Raw genomic sequence first — 5,438 nt, 5'->3', positions numbered from 1 at the left:
GAGTAGCGACTGGGATCTTAAAAGCTAGCAAGCTGCCATCTAGATGCAACGATGGGTCTCTCCTCATCAAGAGCAAAGAAGAAAGAAGAAAAACAAAATTAATGGAAACAAGCAGTCCTAGCGACTGGTACACCATCTGATCTGCAACCTATACAACTATGAAAAAAGAAAAAAGAAGACAGTTACATGGCCAACTGTCCAGAAGAGATCCATATTTGCACCCATTCCAAAGAAAGGTGATCCCACAGAATTTGGAAATTATCAAACAGTATCATTAATATCACATGCAAGTAAAATCTTACTGAAGATAATTTATAAACTACAAGAGCTCCTTATTCCATATTAATGAAGATAAACATTTGCTACTTATGAAGATACTGTAACAGTATTTTGACAGAGAGCTTCCAGTAATGCAAGCTGGATTCAGAAGAGAGCATGGAATGGGGGACATTATTGTTGATGTCAGATGGATCTTGCCTCAAAGCAAAGAATACCAGAAAGATGCTTACTTGTATTTTATTGATTTTGCAAAAACGTTTGATTGCATGGATCATAACAAATTCTGAATAACATTGAGAAAAATGGGAATTCTATAACACATGATTGTAATCATGAGAAAGTGTACGTAAATTAGGAGGCTGTTATTCAAACAGAACAGAGGGATAATGCATGGTTTAAAATCAAGAAGAGATTGTGTCAGGGTTGTATCATTTTACCTTACTTATTCAATTCGTATGTTGGGCAAATCATCTGAGAAGCTGGATTATATGAAGAAGAACATGGTATCAGGATTGGAGAAAGACTCATTAACAATCTGTGATACGCAGATGACACAACTTTGTTTGCTGAAAGTCAGGATGACTTGAAGCACTTAGTTAAGAAGATTAAAGACTACAGTTGTAAGTATGGATTACATCACAGTATAAAGATAAAAATCCTCATAATTGGTCCATTTAACAGGTTCATGGTGGATGGAGAAAAGATTGAAGTTGTCATGGAATTCATATTACTTACTCTACAATCAACAACAATATAAGCAGCAGTCAAGACATTAGATGACATAATTCATTGGGCAAATCTGCTGCAAAGGACCTCTTTCAAGTGATGAAGATCAAAGAAGTCTCCTTGAAGACTAAGATGAGCCTAACCCAAGTCATGGTATTTTAATCTCCTCTTATGCATGTGAGAGTTGGACAATGAGTATGGAAGATGGAAGAAAAGTTGATGCTTTTGAGTTGTGGTGTTGGTGAATAACGCTAAGAGTACCATGGTCTGCTAAAAGGATTGATAAATCTGTCCTGGAGGAAGTGTGGCCAGAACACTCCTTGGAACTGAGAATGGCCAGACTTTGTCTTACCTACTTTGGCCATGTTGTCAGGAGGAACCATTCCCCAGAGAAGGATATCATGCTTGGTAAAGAGGAGCGTCAACAAAGAAGTTCGGGAAGTCCCTCAACAAGATGGATAGACACAGCAGCTGCAGCTATGGGCTCAGGTATAGCAAAGATTGTGAGGCTGGCACAGGACCAGGCAGTGTTTCATTGGCTGTGCATAGGGTCTGTATGAGTTGAAGATGACTCGGCGACACCTAACAACAACAAAAATATAACTGTGTGAGACATTTTCCTAAGATAAATTTCTTTTTCTGTATATAAGCTTCACTGTTTTTGCTTCTCTAGAAAACTCTGCCTAAAATAATTATATTGAGGAATTTTGCCTTTAGTCCTATTTTTCTGAGAGCTTTGGTCAGGAATGGATGTTGGATTTTATCAAATGCCTTTTATGCATCTATTGATATGAAAAAGTGATTCTTTTATTTTACTTATGTAATGGATTACATTGATCATTTGTCTAATATTGAACCATCTTTGTATACCTAGTTTGAATTCCACTTGGTCATATATTGTTGGAGTTTATTGGCTGAGATTTTCTTGCAGATTTTTGTCCATAGATTCATGAGGAATATCCATCTGTAGTTTTCCTTTTAAGTGATGTCTGTGCCTGATTTTGGTATCAGAGTTATACTTGCTTTGTAAAATGAATTTTGGAGGATTCCATCCTTTTCTCTGTTCTGGAATAATTTGAATAAGTTTTGTGTCAACTTTTCTCTGAATGATTTGTAGAATTCTCCAGTGGAAATGTGTGGGCCAAGATTTTTGTTTGTTTGTTTATGTTTTCTTTCACGACCTGTTCAATTTCATCTTTTGTTATGGGTCTGTTCAAATTTTCTACCTCAGTCTGTGTTAATGTGGGTAAGTAGTGTGTTTCTAAAAATCAGTCCATTTCTTCTACTTTATCAAATTTGTGGGATTACAGTTCTTCATAGTATCCTGAGATTATCCTTTTTACTTCAGCTGGTTCTGTTGTGACATTACCCATTTCTTTTCTTTTCATGTTACTTGCATCATCTCCTTCTTTTCCTTTGTTATATTTGCCAGTAATTTGTCAATTTTATTAATTTTTACAAAGAACCAACTTCTAGTCTTATTGATTTTTTTTCTATTGTCTTTCCACATTCCGTTTCATTTATTTCTTCTTGGATATTTATTATTTCTTTTATTCTGGTGACTGTGGGCTTTTTTGTTTTCCTGTTCTTTTTCTAATTGTTGGAGATGTGGTTAAGTTATTAATATTGGTTCTTTCTCCTCTTGTGATATGTGCATTTATTTCTATAAATTGCTCTCTGATCACTGCTTTTGCTGTGTCCCAAAGATGTTGGTATATTGTTTTTCATCCTTTTTTGATTCAAGAAATTTTTTTAATTCCATTTTTTATTTCTTCTCTTACTCGGCATTTTTCAAGGAGGTTTTTATTCACTTTCCATGTGCTTACTCATTTTCTGCTGATTTTCCTAGGACTGATTTCTAATTTTACAGCATTGTGATCTGAGAAGATTCTTTGCATTATTTCTATGTTTTTAAACTTTTTTAGGCTTGCTTTGTGGCCTAACATATGATCAATCCTGAAGAATGTTCCTTGTGCACTGGAAAAGAATGTATATTTTGCTGTGTAGAAAAATTCTATAATGTAAAGTTTGTTGACTGTATTGTTATTTCTTCTATGCCTTTGTTGAGTTCTTTCTAGTTGTTCTATCTTCAATTGATAGTGGTGTATTAAAGTCTCCTATTTTTACTGTGAAGTCATCTATTTGCCTTTTCAATTCTGTTAAAGTCAGATTTATGTATTTTAGGTCTCTTTCATTGGGGTCCAAGAGTACATGGCTATGTATTCTTGTTTAATTAATCCTTTAATCATTATGTGATGTCTTTCCTTGTCTGTCATGGTAGATTTTCTATTCAAGTCTATTTTATCAGAAATTAATACTGTCACCCCTGCTCTTTGATTGCAATTTGATTGATACATCTTTTTCCAACCTTTGATTTTTAGTCTATTTTTGTCTTTGTGTCTAAGATATGTCTCTAGTAGACAGCATATTGATGAGTTACATTTTCTTATCCAGTCTGCAACTCTCCATCTCTCAAGTGATGCCTTTAATCAATTTACATTCAGTGTAATTATTAACAAGTGTGAATTTATTGCTGTCATTTTGTTATGTGATTTTTATGATGCTGCTGATTTCTTTGCTCCATATAATTTTCTGTTGTGAGCTCATTTTAAAAAAAAATAAAATTTCTTATCATTTACTTCATTGCTATTTTTTTAGTATTTGCTAAATATTTATGCAGATTTTTATTTTCTTTTCTTGACTATGCAAAACATTCATGTGTGTGGATCATAACAAATTATGGATAGCTTTAAGAAGAATAGGAATTCCAGAACACTTAATTGGACTCATAAGAAGCCTGTACATAGACCAGGAGGCTGCCATTCAAACAGAACAGGGAGATAGTGAATGGTTTACCATCAAGAAGGGGGTGTATCAGAGTTATATACTTTCACCATACTCATTCAATTTGTATGCTGAGCAAATAATCCAAGATGCTCAATTATATGAAGAAGAACATCAGCTTTGGAAGAAGATTCATTGACAACCTGAGATACGCAGATGACACAACTTTGCTTGCTGAAGGGAGAATGACTTGAAGCACTTACTGATGAAGATTGAAAAATACAGTCTGCAGTATGGATAACACCTCAATATAAAGAAAACAAAAATTCTCACAAGTAGACCAATAAGTGGAAACTCTGGTGGCATAGTGACTAAGGCATTTGACTGCTAAGAAGAAGGCTAGAGGTTAAAATCCACCAGTCATTCTTGGGAAGGAATGTTGGGCAATCTACTGTAGTGATACTGCCTTGGAAACCCAGGGAGGGGTCATTATGAATTGGATTTGGCTTAATGGCAGTGGATTTCAGATCAATAAACATTAACAGAGAAAATATGGTAGTTTTCCAGGACCTCATATGACTTAGATCTACAATCAAAATCAATGGAAGCTGCAGTCAAGACATCAGATGATATATTGCACTGGGCAAATCTGCTGCAAAAGACCTCTTTCAAGTGATGAAGGGCAAAGATATCTCCTTGAAGATACCCAAGCCATAGTATTTGCAATCTTTTATGCATGTGAGAGCTGAACAATGAATCAGGAAGACGGAAGAAAAGTTGATGTTTTTGACTTGTGGTGTTGCTGAAGAATGCTGAGAGTACCATGGACTGCTAAAAGAATTAACAAATCTATCCTGGAAGAATTTCACCCTCAATGCTCCTTGGAGGGCAAGAATGGCCAAGCTTCGTCTCACCTACTTTGGTCATGTTGTCAGAAGGAACCATTCCCTGGAGAAGGTTATCATGCTTGGTAAAGAGGAGGGCCAACAAAAAAGAGGAAAGCTCTCAACAAGATAGACTGACACAGTGACTACAACAAGGGGCTCAAGAATAGCAAGGACCATGAGGATGACACAGGACTGGGCAGTGTTTCATGCTGTTGTACATAAGTTTGCTATGAGTTGGAGATGACTCAATGGCACCTAACACCACAATAAATATTTGTATCTCTCTTCTTTTTCATTTTCATGTGACAATTTATTAATTTTCTTTGAAGTTTCCATGTGATTTATTTTCTTCACAAATTTAGAACAATCTGTCTTATCTCACAATTTTCTTGACTCTCTCATTATTTTTAAGTTCTGTATCTACACTATTTATTCACTTCTTTTGGTTTGTAGCTTTTATTTACCAATTGATCTCTCTGGTTGCATGTTTGTAGTCTTGTAAGTTATATTACTTTGGATACTTTTATAACTGTGTCAGTTTCTGGGTTATGTCATCATATATATGTATTAATCATTAGTTGATGTCTACTATTTTTGTTTCTCTGTCTGAAGGACTCCTTTTAGCATCTCTTGTAAGTTTGGTCTGGTTTTAACAAATTTTCAACATTCTGTTTAAATGGCAATGTCCTAATTTCATCATCATATTTAATGGACCATTTTGCTAGATATATAATTCTTGGTTTGCCTTTTTTTTTTTTTTTT

The sequence above is a fragment of the Orycteropus afer genome, unplaced genomic scaffold (assembly GCF_000298275.1).
Source record: "Orycteropus afer afer isolate SDZICR_OR568_19922 unplaced genomic scaffold, OryAfe1.0 scaffold00414, whole genome shotgun sequence".
In the NCBI taxonomy this organism is placed as follows: Eukaryota; Metazoa; Chordata; class Mammalia; order Tubulidentata; family Orycteropodidae; genus Orycteropus; species Orycteropus afer.
Note: the sequence above shows the minus strand (reverse complement) of the source record.